The following is an 18,597-nucleotide window of genomic DNA, read 5'->3' on the forward strand; positions in this document are numbered from 1 at the left end:
GCCTTTACTGGGGATTTTCGCATCTTTTTTACCGCTTGTACATAGTGCTTCATGGTGAAAGTTTTTTCTTTGAACTCCTGTGGAGGGCTTCCGTGACAAACTGAAACTCGGAGCCTGCCGTTCAGTCGCTCGACGTGCCATTTATTTAGCAACCGAAGCAAGCGACGTCGGTAAAGTCAATCGTGCTCTGGCCAATTCTTTCTTAATCGATGTTCAAACGCTTGACGAATGTCTATTTGATCTCCAAGAACCCCACATAATCATCGCAGCACGTCATAAAATGCTCGCCCTCGAGCACCGCGTACAAGCTTCCAATTTTTGCATGTTTCTTCCTTAGACTTGCGTGTATTGCCTCATGATGTAAAAGGCCAAAGCAACAAGGACGAAAACGAAGGGGGAACTAGACAGGACGCGGCATATTGCCTGTCGTCAAGCAATGGCCGCCGGTGAGGCCAGTGACGGGCTCCCAATTCGCGATACAGACTTGCACTGTGAGAGTTCTAATTCATTACAATTTACACCCGCCGAGTGCTGCACGGAGAACAGGCCCCGAACGAACTTGCCGAATGCACCCAGTGCAGACTGATGCTGTCGCCATAGATGTTGTAGAAAAGTACCGACCTCAAACCGAAACTAGCGCCTTTTTGTTCGACGTGATGGGTGGGAATGCGAGAGTGCAGTCGCTGCCATCGTTTAAACGTTGGTTGCTGCAACGTGGAACTTACATTTGCGATGACTTCCACTTAAGCAACTCGGCTGTCAGAGATATCTACAGACGGCGTAAGTTTCCGAAACCAGTTGACTACAAAACAGCATACGCTCGAGGAAATTGATGGCACTGTACGCGCAAGAGCTTGCTTCGTTTTAAGCATAATATTATGAGTGAACCACTGAAAGTATACGGCTTAAATCTAGTTCTTTGGAACAGCCAGCAATACGTTTCGTAAGACTTTTTATTTCCCTGGCATTGAGAACGAGAGCTTTCTCAAAACAAAATATGACGGGGCGAGATAGCTGCCGTTCAAATATGACTTTGCTTGAGTCTCGGGCAACGTCTCCATGTTTAGCCTTCCCGGACGCTGAGTGAATGCGTCGTAGGTCTCTGCTGTGGGAGCTTTGTCGAAAAATGTTGCACTTTTCACCCATACACAAATGATGCTAGATCTCGCGGCCCCTGTGGTTGTCCTGGGCCTTTCATTACACATGCACTGGTAGGTTTCAGCGTCTGTACGGCTACAAAACGACTCAAATTTCGCAAATAAAAGACGGGCCGTCGATTCCTCCCTTCGTGAAATATCAGACGCTTACAATTCAAGCTCGCGTTTGAGTTTGTGGCCCGTGGGACGCGATTTCGAGCAGAAAACCAACTTTTTCTTTCAGTTCCGCTGTGCGAATGCCTCATCGAAGCAGACGAACTCTCGTCGTCTGCTCTCGCTCCTCGCCTGGGCGAGGCATGACGGGATTGTCGGCGCTAGAGAGCCCAAAGACGACGTACAGCGAGCGGCGTGAACGCTCGCCTCCCCGCGCTGTCTCGTGCTCTCGTGCACCGCCTAGGGATCGCGGGGGATTTTTCGTCAAAAGTTGCGAAGTTGAGCGTGCGCAGGGAGGAGGAAACTTTGCGGCGTTCTTTTGGTCACTACCCCCGCTACGTGAAAAAGCGAAGAATGTTTTGCTCCACGAGTTTAGCTACCTAGAAGTACGTTCTTTCATGCGGTCGAGTCTTTGCGAGAGAGATTCGAGCTGAATAAGAACATTGAGGCAAAAAAGATGGACGAAGTTTTAAAGTTGTCAAAAATATTGCCTCACGAACGTCGCCGCGTTTACGTAGAAAAAGAAGAAAAAAAATGTGTTAGTTTTAGTTGCAGTATAGGCGCACATCAGCGCACTTAAAATACAAATACAATTACTTGCATTACGCGGACGATCTGAAATCAATGAACCGGCACTCTCAGCCTTCCGGAAACATTGGCTGCCAAGGCTCAAACAGCTAGGCGTGACCAGGCCGCCGATCTGTACGTTCAATATCAAACGGGCTCCCGAGAGCCGTTTAATTAAACCGGTACAGTTTGACGGTCACCGGTCACCCGCTTGTGCCACATGGTCACCGGTTTGAGCAAACGTGCGACAACTTCCCCAAACGAGTCGCCCATTTGCCCCGACGAGTGACCCGTTTGCCAAAGAACCCAAGCAGCGCATTACGACCGGCTCAAGCTTGAGCCAGACTGGGTAGCCAGAAAAGTATCACTGGGCCTATATTGTTTTGCACCATGGCGCTAGGCAGCCCCATCCTGTTATGCCAGTCTGGCGACCACCGGCAGTTCCCTGTGTAGCCATGGACTGGCTCGCCACTGGAATTATGGCCTGGGCCAGGCGAGAAGCTCAGTGGTACCCCAAGCTTGGCTCTTTATTGTATATACAGCATGGGCCAGGTTAATGGCCGGGTGGTCAGCCAAGCTTGGCTAGACAATAGATTTTCACCATGCAGTTAAACCAGATTAACTGGTCATATTGACAACACACGTCGTAAATTAATAAAATTCAATTTATTTCCGCAAAAAATACATACTGCAGGCTGCGAAAATAAACATAAAAACATACGTGCAATGCAAAAAATTGGCACGATATTATTCATGTGTCCCAGGCGGTTGGCGAGATTCTCCACATCTTCTGGAGTGTCGGGATTCCGGTGGTGGCTAACATAGTACCGCAAGGCATCTGAAAAAAGAATAAACATCAGTAATTAGAACCATGGCAGATTTATTTGCGCCCGTCTGTTCTAAAACGGTAAATAACTAATGCCACTAATAAAAAATATGCACTATCATAAACAGTATGAAAGGGAATATGGAAGCGTGTGCCAAATCGTATATGTGGTGCCAGTCTCGCGGCAATTATGTAGAAACCGCATGTAAGCGATTTGACGAGCGACGATACAGGCGACGACGATCCGCTTCACTGTCGTTCGGTCACTCGCGCGACGCGGCAAACCGCATGAAAGCGACGGGAGCAAGCGACCAAGGCGATGAGCGACGATTTCTAGAAATCCAAAAACCGAGCGATGCGACAAGCGACCGTGGGAAATCTCCGCCGCTCGTCGCTGACTCTCGTCGCTCGCTTAATCGCTTACATGCGGTTCAGCATTTACGTTGCATAGCGGACGACAGACTAGGAAGGCAGGAAGGGGCAACAGCAGGATATTCTAGCACAGTGGTTAACCACTGTGGTAGAGGACCTCTGAAGCTGAATGTGTACACTGGCGGTTGTATTACTAGCATGGCTGTTCCAAATGGGGTTGCAAAAGGGTTCGGTTTCACATGACCCTGATTATGAAAATGAATCCAAATGGTTGAGCCTGCTTACCTGGCTCGCTGGCGCCGAGACAGTGACAGCCAGTGCCCGCGTTTCAATGAGGACGGAGCGAATTCCGAACACGCCGCTCTGGGATGCAGCCATTTCGCCCGCGAGTGAGTGGAACTCGGGCGAACTCAGGCGGAGGACGTCATCAGCCACAGGAACCATCGGCAGAGGCAGCACTCAAGGCACCGGCAAACTATCTTATTCAAACACACACTCTTAGAAAAAAGGGTCAGTATAGTCCTCCCTAAAGGGAGGAACGCTCTTGACACATATGTTCCTTCAGAAAGGGAGAAACTTTCGTCCCTTAAGCAGGGGAGGAAAAGTTCCTCCGTCGACTGCATCTCATTATGGCGGCCACGAATCGAGCAAATTGAGCTCGGTAAGGCTTAACGAGAACACTAAGTCTATTGCACGAAGCGAGAGGAGCAGGAAATAAAAACGTAACACGAGCTTTCCGCGAACTGTATTTATTTCCGAAGTTTCTTTACCCCTGCAGGTAAAGAAACTTACGTTTCGAAAGCATGCAGTCACTCAGTCGTCTCATCGTCAGCACTGCGATGTTCAACGGAGACAACCGGCACTCAGTTCGCGCACTTTATGTCCTACCTTGGCTATTCCTCGAGCCACAATTCCTTCGTCAACCGTTGCGTCAACCGCACATCACGGAGGAGTGAAAACCATTCGCCCGCAAAACCAAAGCCGCTCTCAAAAAAAAGCAAATCCGAAGCAACCTCTTGGCTTATCTCAGCACGGTAACACGAAATTAGGGCGTAGCCGCGTAGCGTAAAAGGATGTTGAATCGCTTGCCACCAGATGGCAGGGTCAAGCAGAGTAATCGCACGTAGCTAGGCTAGGTGGCGCTAGGTACCGCCCAATTCATGTTTTACAAAAAAATATTTTAATTTCCTTACGCCACAATTTCGTTTCCTTTCCTACGGAATCTCTAACACATGTAGACACGTTGCGCACACTACAAACATCAGGTCAACATATATTGAACGCATACACAGGCATCGCACATACAAACATCAATACAACAGCACACTTCCCCGATCACTACTACCGAGCCCTGCGTTTCCGTCTTTTATAGTGGTCGTTTTGAACGCACGGAATTTTTCGGTGACTCTCTAAGCAAAAAAACTATTCCGAACATGTTCATTTTTTTCCAGCAATGTCATACATCTGAGGCTATTTTTAATGGCTCAGGGGATGAATCTCTTATTAAAAAGAAGACGCTCGATCATGCCATAATTATTTGAAAGCCAATAAATCGAGCCGCTCCAATGTGGTTCTAAGCCATGAGTTTGTTTTCCCGCATGGCCCTTCGTGGCCAGTATTTATATTGTAGTGTTCGTTTTTCTATTTGTGCTGTTCGCGCAAAGCTGCAATTGCCGTCTTGAATTAATCTCTGTAGAGCGGATATCCACTCAGCTGGAAGTGATGCTTCACGGGCACAGAAATCGCTTTTCGATCAACTTGAATGCAGTCAAAGCCGCGACTTCCGACAACTGTTAAGGCCCGTTTACACTTGCGACGGTCGCTGGAGCGACCAGCGACTAGCGACTGTTTTTTAGTCGCGGAGCGACCAAAACAGGTCGGTAGCGACCGATTTTGGGCAGTCGCTCCCTGACCGATTTCTCAAGTCGCAAAACCGAGTCGCTGGACGGCGGAGCCAATCAGAGAGTCTCGTCGTCTCGTCGGAAGTGATGTGTGCGTTTGTTTACATCCGGCACTGCTACCCGCGGGAAATAGCGACGCGCGCACGGCGACGGTCACTGGCATGAAGTTCTGCGCGGATTAATGCTGTCAAAGACTATTTGTTTCTTTACAATAAGCGGCACCCCGACCACAAGGATCGGGGCAAAAAGCTGCAGGCCTAAAACGAGATCGGCGACATTTTCGGCGTGGCAGGTACGTACAATATCACGGTTTCCGAAGCACCATTACGTTTTCTTGTTATTTCCTGCCGGCACCTTTGATCTGAAAAACCTTTCAGCCGGCTCGAAAAGGTGTTGATTAGTTGGCAGCGAGCCTGGCGACTCGTCGGTCGCTCAATCAGGTGTGAACTCTGGTGGTCGCCAGTCGCTTGTCGCTAGTCGCTCCAGCGACTGTCCCAAGTCGCAAGTGTGAACGGGCCTTTAAGTGTACGGAGCTGCGCCGTTGCGAGCTCGAAAACTTCTAGCGCTCATCCCAGCGCGCCACTTAGAGGGCAGTTTCTACAGGAACCGTAATATATTTAAACAGTAAAATAAAGGATAGCGTTTTTTGTTTGTTTTTTTTTCGATTTTGCCTGTCTTTTTTTTTTATGCTAAACTTCCATTATAAATATACGTACTTTCCGTCATACTTTCGTAGTGTAGTCTTTTCCCCAGAGCGCAATCGCTCTCGGGGACCGACAGTCACATTGGCCACTGTACGATAGGAGCTTACCGTTCAGACCAGCGTTCCAACATGACTATCCACACGTCGATCGACTGCACCTAATCCCTCAAGTGGTTTTAAACTCTTTAATGTAAAGCGGAATGTCATCCTGCGACACCCCGGCCCCTCCCATAACGGCCCGACTAGCGGCATCAATGCCCGACAGTTTACGTCATCTCATCTTGTTGTTACACCACTGATACGCGAACACACGGTCACATCGGCGATAATTCCAGTCTTCTGTTCACAACCCACAACACTGCCATCACGATGTCGCTGACACGAAGAAATACAGAACCACGTTGACGATGTTGCTGACACGCAGAAGAATCACGTTGAACGCCGGTTTGGCACTCGGCACGGGACAACGGAACCGAACTCAGCACGGAAGGCACCCAGGCAGCCGGCAGGAAAACCTGCCTTCCTTGGACGCAGTTCCCGCGATTTCCATAACGTCGAAAACGTCGACACAGTTCCTCGTGGTTTCGCTGCTGTAGTTCCGCCTGTGTCCAGCAAATTGGAGACGGCCGGCTTACCCAGTGTATGTAGCGCTGCTGGCACTGCTCCGGAACTTCGCTGTTTCTAGCGGCTTCGTTAGCTCGTTTCATAAAATTAGTGGTAAAAACGTCAATGTAACCAAAATGTTCTGCACGTTTGGACTAGAAGACGGAATTACAGGCAGCCTTCGCTGCCGCTGAAGCTCAATCAACTCAACATTAATTTATTAAACAACGTGCGCGATGTGCTTGAATAACGAAACCGAAAGAAGATGAGTCGGGAGGGCGAAAGCTTTCTCCGGTCTGCCTGGAGGAGGAAAACGTCTCGGTGAATAATAAGGACTTTAATTTTCCTTTCATCGGTCTGGGTTATTTTATGTGTGTTTTGGTAAACAAACAAACAAACAAAAAAAAAAAACTTTACGAAAAAAAAAAAAACAACAACCCACTTCTCTGGGGATCATTTAGTGGTCATTTAGTCAGTAGCGCGATGTTTTACCCCTGCGCCAACTGAACAAGGAGGAACTCGCCCTCCTCCTTTCATCTGAACTGCCGTTCCTCCCTTCTCTGGGCAACTTGTCCGCAACAAGGAGGAACAGTCGCTGTTGCTACCTTTCTTCTCCCTTTTTTCTAAGAGTGCAGCAACTTGCAACCTCCCCAAGCAGAACAGCAGCGCGAACAAAGACCCAAGTTCGCGTTTCTAAGTCCAAATCCGGTTTTCTTTTTTTTTTTTTTTTTTTGTTTTCGGAACTGCGCGCTTCGAGCGGACGCGAGAGCCGCAGTGATTGGCCCGCGCGCTCCCTGTCCTTGCACGTGAGCAGCTCTTCTCTTTCAAGGCATCCGCGCTGCGCGTGGGTGGACTGCATCATTCCCACTCCCGGGGCACTGGCGCATTCCAGGCGCGTGATTCATCTGGAGGGTGCGGGATCTTTCCCGCGCTTTTCCAGGCCTCGGGCATTTGCGCTTGAAGCTGCTTCTCCGTGCAAGCCAGGGTAGATAAAGGCCGCGGTAAAAAGCGGGAAAATTATAAAGTTCCAGTGCGTTCAATTTCGATAGTTTTATTGCCAATTTGTTCGGTACAATTCCACTACAACCAGTTCATTTCGGGTTTGGCCAGTTCATATCCAAACTGTTTTCAAAGAGTTTTTTTTTTTCTTTTTCAATGGGAAAAGCGTATTCTTTTTTATGTCTCAAGCTAAAACAGACTTCTTCCACTCAAACGTCACTTTCTAGTGCGAGGGCTCTTGCCACAAAGCACCAAAAATATGTTAAGCGAACGCTCATACGAATTAAAAAAAAAAAAATGGAAATATTTAAACGAACTATAGAGTAACCGTGGCTTTCAGCGGGCATTCTGGGTCCGATAAAATACGAGCTTGAGCCACGGAACATTGCATAGCGGCAATTCCCTGACATTTCTTGGCTCACCCTATCTTTGATCCGGCAACATGCCTGAATATTGGCTGTTGCTTGTGTTGAGCGGACCAGGGAATTCCTCCGAACTACCATGGAACCCCAAAGCTTGGCAGAGGCATTGCTACTCTGGCCATCTCTGACCGAGGAAAATCAATAGACAGCCGGGGTACATCAAATAGTGGCAGCGGCCTGTTTACACTGGCCATCAATGACCAAGGAAATTGATTGGTCAACCAGGGTAGGCGTTTCCTGGCAGTTCCGTGGCTTTCTGGAGCAAGGAAAGACTATGAAACGCCAGGCTGGCATACAGACGTAAATGGCTGGGCAGTCGTGGCCAAGCTGTCACAACTAAGTGCCAACCCTGGCCCCAGCTAAACCAAGCAAGTGTGCTACCTGGGAAGTGACCTTATGGCTCAAACGGGGGACCCCGTTGAGCCATACGGGCGACCCCTTTGGCAAACTGGTGACCGCTATGGCTAAACTGTTACCGGTATGGACCCGTTTATTTTCATTCAGGCGCCAAATGGTTTTTTTCAGTAGGGAATGCAAGATTAAACAAAATATTGACACTTTTTGTTTCTTTTTTCACAAAAAAAGCAAAATAAAAAACGAAAAATGTTTTAATTGCAGTAGCGAAGGCTGATGAGCAAAGAAGACAGAGTAAAGGCCGGGGTCTCACACTGATTTAGGGTTGTAGTCCTGGACACTGCAACGCCCTTGCTGCTTCCTGGACACGTTGCGGGAGAAAGGCGTGCGGTTCGGTGCGGACGGATAAGCAACCCGGTATAATAGAGGATGTTACAGTTAACTTTTGCTAAGACTTAAAAGAAAGCTGGTGCACGCTACGCTTGCTGAACCAATGCAGTATTGTTCATAGTCCTCTAGTGCAACTCCAGATATTTCTTATGATATGCTAAGATTGCTGATTAATACTAGCTAACTTTTAAACTCTTTATTTGTACGCAAACCCCGTCACACGCAAGTTTTAGATTGAGTTGGTCAACATCCCGGCCTGTCATTTCCATAAATAAAGGTAGCCTTCATGTGTATATTATTTTTAGCTTTAAAAAAAAAGAAAAAGAAAACTCGAAGATTTTGTGCTAGATTTAAAACATTCCATGTACCGTATTTTCCGGACTATACACCAACTCATGTTTACAAACAAACCGGAGCGCCCCTAGCGGACGTCACCGGCGCCGCGCATGCGCCGTGGATGGTGGGCAAGAAGCCCGCCGTCGCCCATAAACAAAACATTGAACTGCGTTGTTGTCGGCGTCGCTGGGAGTCCCCGTGCTCTTTTTCGCGTTGGAATTGTTGATTCTACGTCCTCCTAACAATGTCTGACTACTTGAGCGGCTTCAGCAAAACTATCGAGGCAAAACTTTGCGTGAATATTGTGACTTGCGGCGATTCGTGGACGCCGCAGAATGGGCGCTAAAGCCTGACTCCCACGTCGAGATTCTGCTCGCTATTTTCTGTCGCGACGTCGCTCGGACTGCAAAAGCGTGGACCGTAGCTGAGATGGTGGACATCGATACTGAAAACCTCAAGTAGAATCGGGCATTACAAGTCGATGATGGCCACTGGTAACAATGATCAACAACAACTTGTATCTGTTTACACTAAGCCGACTTACCCCAACCAACCTTCAAAAGTGTTTTGAGGCCTGCATTTAGTTCTTATCGCAATTACCGGGTCAATGTTTGGTTTACGAGCCGCTGTCGTTTGAACGAACTGACGACAAAAAGCAGCCAAGTTTGAAAGAGCAGACGACAGTTGGAACGCACGCGCAATGGAGTACGGGCAAGAAGCACCGCGTCCCGCGTCAACAAACCATTCGAATGTCACGTTGTCGGCGTCTGTGTGAGCCTGCATACTCTTTTTCGCGTTGGAGTTGTCGATACTACGTCCTCATCGCAATGTCTTACCACTTTAATCGCCTGAGCGAAATCATCAAGGCTCGTTACGCTGCTAAACTTTGCATAAATAATTTGACGTGCGGCGATGTATTTGCATGACCGCCGCAGAATGGACGTACAGAACCATGATGAGACTCTTCTAGCTAGTTTCGGTCGCGACGACCCTCGTGCTGCAAAAGTGTAGAAGGTAGAGGCGATGATCGACGTCGATACTGAAAATCGGAGGCGGGAACAGACAAAGCGTAACAAGTAGGTGATGGCCACCGGTACCAATGATCAACATCTTGTATCTACTGCTTTCACCGAGCCTACTTAAGTCTTTTGAGGCCTGCAATTACTTCTTATTGCAATCACCGGGTCAAAGTTTGGTCTACGGGCCGCTTTTGTTTGAACGAGCAGACGACAAAAAGCAGACAACTTTGAAAGAGCAGACGAAAGTTCGAACGATCGGGCGGCCGTGTGAATTTGAAGACGCACTGAATCCGTGGGTGGTCCGGACAACTTGGGGGTTTTCTCTCGGTCATGTTGGAACAAAGCAAATATATCTGGCGACTACAAATTGTGGCCCGCACACGCAATCGTAGTTCGACAGCGTCAGGTTTGCCCTTTTCACGGCTGCTATCGACGTTCTCGGACGAACGGAGGGTGCAAAAACACATGAAAACTGATCTTCAAACCTTCCCAGACTCTCTTTGTAAAGCTCCCATCGCAGCATTTTGACGAGAAGGCAGGTTTTTTTGTCTCGTTTCTTCCAAAGGAACACAGGAATGCATGTCTGGCACGGCGACTTCTGCCCACCGCCCCAGACCGGAAGTGCGTCCGGCGCGCCACCACCGCGGCGTGACGTAGGAGAGTTGAGTTGGTGTATACATAGTCCGCCCCCGTTGCATATAGTCCGCACGCTGGGCATAATCCGCATTTAGTGCCTAATCCGAACGTAAAAATGATCATACAGAGCACATCTTGACAACTGCCTTCTGCATTTGCTTGCAAGGAAGCTTGTATCACATATAAATCACTATTATTATACTCTGTTACTCATAAAATCCTTCGCGACCTGTCACAGTGAACAATGTAGGAAAATACAAAACATTGTATAGTCCGCACCCATACACACTAAAAATTTCAACACCCATGTTCGTGTTAAAAGGGTGTTTTTCCGAGCTCACACCCTTCCTACACCATTTTTACATGATTTTTGAATATTCAAGGGTGTACGGAAAGGCCTACACCCTTCGTACATCCTTTTTACACCCTACGGCTACCGAAATCGTGTTAAGAGGGTGTTGCGGTGGTACACCCATGATTTCTGAATCGTCGAACTCGGAAACCGCCGAATTGCAGACATAAGCGCCGACAGCAGAAGTCAAGAAGCAGCCTGCTCAATTTAGAGGATTTCGTGAAGTTCAAGTAAGCACAATGGGCAGCTGACATCCAAGCCAAGCCGACGCTCAAGTTGTTTTCAAGCCAGATGAATGCCGGCGTTGTGTACAAGCTCCTTGGTTGTTTACGTGCAAGCGACCACGAAAATATCATCGGTTACTCACGCACTTCTGCTCAGAATGGTGAGACCACATCGGTTCTATTATGATACATTCCGTCTCATCCTGAGATGTACTAAAGCGAAGGCTAGACGTGCGAGACGGTTCGGGCTCACAGCTTTACTGTGAGCCTGTACCGTAAAGGTCGGTTCCGACACTTGCGTTTGAGTGTGTTTGCCTGCGTTGCGTTTAGAACCGAAAACGAGTCACCGGCACATCTGTGCTTCGTATGAAGCGTGGATTCCAATTCAAAGAATCATCTTGGCACGCGATATAAGCAGCAGGGATGTCCTGGTTTCTCGCAGCCACAACGCGGTCAAACGCAACTGTTTGAACCAGGCTTTACGTGGTTGTCCTGGGCTTGTCCCTCGCGCTTTATTCTTTCGATTTTAAGTATTCATTTTCAACTCGCTCGCTTTTACCAGTACTAGTAGATACTCAGGCTGCACGAGGGTTCGTGCAGTGCGACCATCTAGCGATGCTATGAGCTTGTGCTCGAGCCTTGGCTTTAATGCATCTTAGTGGGGAAGGCAATCATCGGGGATATATGACACACGATGATGCCAAGTCTGTTCACGGCGGACTCTCGTGCTGTTCTGATTGGAGGAGAAGGGGCGTGTAAAAAATTGTCAAATGGAACATGGTTAGCGACAGCGCAAATATATGTTGGAAAAAGTTCAGAACGTTAAAGTGCAGCAGCCTGAAACTTTGGAGTTAAGCAATTAGAGAATCATTTGAAGACATCTTTAGAGGTTCAGCCTTCTCTCCCCCCACACCAATATCGAAGGCTGCTAGGATATTGGTTCAGGCTAAGCCCTCTGTCTTTCAGTCAGCGAACTCGAGCCGTTCCACCTGACCTTGTTATTTCATAACAGATATGTTCGAAAATGGAATGCAGATTTTCTTTACACGGCCAAAACATAAAGTGTTATCAAATAATAACTGCCATATTCATATTCTACATTTACAGACCGGGGCTGCCCCGCCTGTGGAGGGTGAAGATGCGAGCAGCCTCGAAGCCCACCAACAGTGGCTGTGTGCTGAGAGCGAAAGCTGGTGCCTGACGAAGGCCAGGTTGATCTTCGAAAGGATGCGACTGCCTGCAAATGGCTACATGTGTTGATATTGATGGGCATATAGACTGCAAAGAATGCTTATCCCTACCTGATGGATGCTAGGAGGGTATGCATTCCACATTTTTTTACTGATCTCTACAACAATTGCTAAATTGCGCTTCCCCGCTCCGTGATTGCGGCTGCCGGACGACCATCTTGGGACACGGAAAATTAACCTTTTGGAGCGTTGCAGAGGCTGGCCGGCAGCGTGCTGCAGACATGTTTTTTGCTCGTTTGTCGTCATTGGGAGCGTTAAAGTGGCCCTGCAATAACTTTTGGACTGGTTTTTAATTTGGACCGAACCTGAGCGCACTGAACGTAGTAATTTAAAGAAACTTTTCTCCAATTTCGCTTTATTTTAAAAGTTATAGGCAAATTAGACTTACAAAAACAAGCAAAAAATAACATCCTTCATGACGTCGTAGGTCCTGGTTTGAGTGGCCGTGAAGTAGTGAGCTCATCGAGCGCTCACGGCTGCCGCACTCAGTGTTGACGGCTCGAGAGGGTGCCACTAAAGCACGTGTTGACTAGGCTGTATGAAGTGGGCGGCCAGGGCAGCTCGCATTGTATTTGCCGCGCGATTAAAGACTAATTCGGCATAACACTTCATTGGCCACAAACGACGGTAAACACGGGGTAAAGATCAGTTCAGAACGGGAGCCACTTCGCGCTGCCATACCGCCAAAGGGTCAAATCGCCAGCCAAGCCCGCGCCGAAAGCCTTGGGAACGCTCGGAACCGGTCGGATCCTCGAGCCAGTATACGACCGCAGCGCCACCGCGTACATCCGGGACCTTTCTAAGCCCATTGTTCGTCGGAGCCTCATCCCACTACGCCTTTCTAGTACAGTAAAACCTCGTTATAACAAAACAGGATATAACAAAGCAATCATAATTCCCCTTGCTTGCTAATAGTGGGAAGAAATGGACATTGGCTATAACAAACTAATGGTTATAACGAAATAATTACGACCGCTCCTTCAACTTTGTTATAACGAGGTTTTACTGTATGCGCCGTTTTTTTCACCGCTTGGTGGCGGGTTTGTCGACGGGTCTTTTCTTGTTTCCGTACTTTATAAACTGCATTTGTTTCTTTTCTGATCTAAAATACTGAACAAAAACTACTTTCATACATAATTGAAACGGTTCACGACACTTATATTTTGTATCGACTAAAAAAAAAGCTTTTAGCGGCTCTGACCAGTAGTAAGCCCAGGACCAAAGACATCACATATTCCGCGCTTTCGGCAACGCGGGTCGCCCTCGTAGGTGGAGGAGGTTTCCGCGTCGTCCGGTTAAAATATGACGCACTGATATTTAGTTATTCTCTCCGTGCCCGCTGGCTTACCCGAACCCAAAGAGACGTGGAAACCGCAAAAGAGGTAGACGCTTAAGTATGATTGCAGCTCCCCTTTAAGTCCACACTCCTTTACCCCTACTCTGACGCTCCGAGTTTCATACTCCAGGCACAGCAACTAAACGGCGCATGGCGTACAGGAGCGCGACACACCGAATCTATTGACAAGCCGCACAAGCTCCTTCCCACCGCACGGTTATGACGAACCTGGCATCCCGTGGATACGGGTGGGAGAAGCCAAAATTATTTCGGTGGTAAATTAATTAAAGCCAGTGTAGAGCGGCAGGGTACAAAGTAAAAGAGACGGCGACGTTATGAAGTTTCTACGAACGTTTAAGTATTTCTTAGAGGTTTGGAGACTCGCTTCGAGCACGTGCGGGGAAAGGCACCTTGGCTGATCTATTCATTGACCGTGCAAGCTGTTTATATTTGAATTAAAGACAACATTCTTGAACTTGTTTGTCGACGCACGAAACCCTCACACTTGCCAGATATTTCGTGGTTCCATATTGCAGCGAGACGGAATGCGATGGGAGCTGTTGATGTGCTATGCCGATACCGGAACACTGTCGTTCAATAGATAGCACGTCAATTTGTTTCAGGCGAGACATGAACATGATGTTTCGGCTTTCCATTCGAAGTATCTTGATTCTCCGGGCAAAGCATCCTAGAAAGGGCAGCGCTCCGACTGTCTTCTCATCTCAACAACTTTTCTGTCGCTGTGCTGTCGGTAACCTTCCGTTCAATAGACGAATTCGTTTTCAGGCGAGATGCACGAACAAACCTTTCCCGCAATGCTAACTGATGCTTCGGCTTTCCAATCTAGGTATCTTTATTCGCTGCAGCTGGACTAAGCAGTTTAAAAAGGGCAGCCGTCCCACTGTCTTCTCGGCCGGCAACTTTTCTGTCGCCGAGCTATCAGCACGCTCGTTCGATAGATCACTTTGTTCTCAGGCAAGGCACATGAACAAACCTTTTCCGGAATGCTAATTGCTGTCTTGGCTTTCAAATCAAATTGTTTTTACCTGCTGGATTAACCACTAATGACTGAAAAGGAGCAGCTGTCCGGCTACGCCTTTTGTTTCAACAATCTCAACAATGGCACAGCCATCTTGTTTGTGGACGTGACATCACGGAGCGCAAAGAAGTCACTTGTGCTCCAAGAAATGCTCGGAGCACGAAGAGCACGCTCGAGTGTCAGTCTCCGGCGGCGCTCCCCTCTGTTTAGTGAAAGGAGCGCCAAACGCTCGCAATGTGTAAACTATAAGAATTTCCTTTGAAATCGCATAAAATGTTTTGCAACAGCGCGGCACCGCAAGAAAAAGGCACAACTTGTCGAACGTCGAGTCTCGCCGGTCTTGCGGCGTGATCAAAGCTTCCTGGGCCTGCCAAACTGCTGCGTCTCTGTGCCTTTTCACGCTTGGATACTTATCAAGAATCGATGCCATGGCAGAGCTTTGAAGGTATGTCGCACATAGGCGTCTTCTCTATCACCCAGCTGTTCCAGCGAGTTGCTATCAATAGGAAACGAAATCGGTGGTTGCTATTATGGATTAACCATGGCTATGTTCCAAATCTATTTAAATGGATCACATGACAGCACAAATAGAGCAATGCTGTGGAAGAAGGTAGGTTTTCGAAGGCAAAAGTATGAAGCGGCGATATCTGAAGTTTTTCAAACGTGGCCCGTCCATATGGTTGTGTGCAATCTGTCGTCGTCGCCATAGCTTCCTACCCCTCCTTTGTCGCCACTGGATCATGCCCGCTTCTGGACTGCAAGTGCCGCAAGTTACAAATACAGTCGTAAGAGTAAAGTAAAATGCTGCTCCAGAGGCACATGCATCTTCATGCTCTTTGCACTCACGAAACAAATCCACACGGCGTTAATTCTTGATCGGTATTCAAGCGTGCGAAGACAAAGATGCAGCACTTTGGCATGCCAAGGAAGCTTTGATCATGCCGCCAGAACGGTAAGACTTGCGTTAGACGAGTTGCCCCTTTTTCTTGCGGTGCTGAGCTTTCGTAAAAATTTCCACGTGTTCTCAAACGCAATTCTCACCGTTCGGGGTTTTAACAAACTTCTTCGGTAAATGACAACGAACGAGCAGAAAACATGTCTTCAGCTTACTGCCGCCCAGCCTCTGCAACGCTCCAAAACGTTGACTGACAATCTTTGTCCCAAGGTGGCCATCCGGTGGCCGCACCTGAGCTGCAACGACCAAGCGGAGACACGCGATCCAGCAAATTGTCGTGGAGATCAATGGTATTGCTTGCACGGAGTACTATTAGTCTTCAGAGCAAACACAAGTGTCGCTGCGGTCGCCACATCTTGATTGGGTCAGGTGTACCGTGACGTCTGGTGACAGACTCCGCTTCGCGTTCTGGCATCTGGCTGGCTTCCCTGCGCCCGTTTCCTCGCGATCGGAGGTTTGTGATCATGCTGACCTACTGTTCAGCGCTGCAATGCAATTTCCAAAAAGAAGCTGGTATCATATTCTACCACCCGAAAACTTTGAGATTAAAAAGAGCATGGACAGTCAGACTAAGGATGGGAAAGGCACCGTCAACATCGGCCGTTGTGAGCTGTAAGCACGTTGAGAAGCGGGGCTTCGTTTACCCAGTGTAAAAGGCGCTGGGTGAGACTTATGCCGACAGAATTTTCATAGCTTTTCCAACCGTGTTTGTCACGTTTACCCTTATAATTGGGTTATAAGTATGGAAAGCTATCGGTGGAGGCAACTCCCGTCGATGAAACCCCCCGCCCCCTCCACACGATATAAGGCGGTTGTGCAAGGGGTTGTGGAAGCGGCGGTGTAAGTGTTTCAGACACTGAAATTCTGTTCTTTGCAGATTCATGAGTTAAAGGAGCTGTGCAACGATATTTAATTGGAATGTTTTTTTCTCTACACGAGCTTACTGGCACACCTGGGACTCAAGGATACTCACACGCAACGCCACTGGCCAAGAAACTCTTTTGTTGCGGTGTAATTTCAAGGACAAAAGCGATCATTTTCATTCAATCTCTCCTTTGCAAAATTTGATGACGTAACTCGGGGATCGCAGTACACCCAAGTGACGATATTTGAATGCGGTTCATAGATTGGACCCGAGCATTGCGTGGGCACTCGACTTGGGCTCGTGACAATTGCTAGCTCGAGAAGCATTCGGGTTGTGACCCGTGCCCAATCGCTGCAACGACGACAACAGCCGAGCCATAACAATGTCTGGAACTCAGCGCGTGTCCTGCGCTTTGCCAACCCCAGCGCGTGGCTATGATCAACACTGGCGGCATATAATCGGCTCCAGATCACGTGGCCGCTTGTTCTGGCTGCGAGTTGAGGGGGTGAACGCTGCTCGTTTCTCTTAAATTTTTTTCTGGGACTTCTATTGCGTGGGGTGAAAAACGAACGCGTGTTTCATAGGTCATTAACGTTAGGGATCCGTTTTAAGCGGTATTTGTGCACAGTACAAAAATTGTTGCATCGCTCCTTTAAGCACGAGACACATGCGCGAAAATCCCTCCGATCCGACGTCCGATCCGACAGTACGACTGCCTGATCCGAAAAATTTGGTCGCTTCAGGCGTCAGATCGGCGATCCGACATGCGTCAAACGCGCCAGATAGTTTTGCACGGCGGACGGATTGTCGGATGCGTCCAGCCAATGACAGCACAGCTAGTGCGGACGTCATGATGACATACTTGGTCTGTCGGGACGAATAAGAAAACGGGACGGGCGACGGGAAGCCGGACGCGTGGATCCCGCTGATCCATTCGAGAAAGATGGCCCCGGCAAAGAATGCACGCGCTAACAAGAACGAGCTCCTAGCTTCGCTCGTGCGAGCTAAACCATCAATTTGGGACCAGAGATCTATGAACGCGGATTTCCGCTGGAGTGCTTGGAAGTTGGATCTCCTGGGCGGAGCCGAACGGATCGTTGTGTCGCTTGCAAGATCGGAAGTGTGTGCGTGTGTCTCAATTCGGAGCGCCGTTCGGACTGTCGGATCGGACGATTCTGCCGTCCATTTGTCTCGCGCTTTAGGAGAACATCAGACCCCGCTTTGCGGGCATACAAATGGCATTTAAGTCAAAGGCCTTTGGGCGGTCTCACTTGTAATTTTCTCCCCATGGCCCAGAATATATTTAACATGTTGCTCGAGCAGAGTGCAGCTTTTTCGCTGAGACGTTTTTGTTTAGAAACAAAGTTGAAAAAAACCTCTTAATTTATTCAAATCATCAGCAGCGTTGATTGTGCAGGATGTAAATATATTGCAATGCTCCTGCAAGTGTGGTGGCATTTCTTCCTTTTCATATACCATCTGTGATTCATGCACTGTCTGCCCTGGAAACCATGCTCGGAATGTTGGTTGAAGTTTCGCCTGCAGCTACAGACCATACCTCAATAAGGCCGCATATAATAATTCACATTTCCTACGTAAAATGCGCACAAAAAAAAACAAAAAAAAAAAAAAAACGAAAGTAATATGTTGACAGCTAACGCCGTCTCGGCCTTTGTAGGGCGAGTGAGGGGGTAAATTTTGTCCTCAGCAGGATGTCGCCCCGGCTCGCTGTAAAAGGTCGCCTCCCAAACTTCTCGGTGCTAATACTCTCACCATACAATGCACCTGTTATTTGTTTGGCCCCTGGTCATGAAATCATTCTCAGTTTGCCATTCCATCTCACCGAGAGCCCGATTTTGGTCATTGAGGTCTCAACCGGCTTGCACTGAAGAAGTATTAGCGAGTTCGTTTCACGGCACTCGTGCCCACGCGTGTCCACTCGCAGCGTGAAGCGGGTTCGTTTCAGCCGGCACTCCACAAGTGGTTGCACCCTCCGAGTTCGTTTCATTGCTGACACCCCACGCGTGCATGCACTCGCTGCACTGAGAAAATCGAGATTGCGCCAAAATGCAATCCCGTCGTGCCTCGCTCCGGCTAGGCCGGCAAGGTGCTGGAGCAGATGACGAAAGTTTGTCTGC

This window comes from Ixodes scapularis, unplaced genomic scaffold (genome assembly GCF_016920785.2).
Source record: "Ixodes scapularis isolate PalLabHiFi unplaced genomic scaffold, ASM1692078v2 PGA_scaffold5__190_contigs__length_132052651, whole genome shotgun sequence".
NCBI classification, from domain to species: Eukaryota; Metazoa; Arthropoda; class Arachnida; order Ixodida; family Ixodidae; genus Ixodes; species Ixodes scapularis.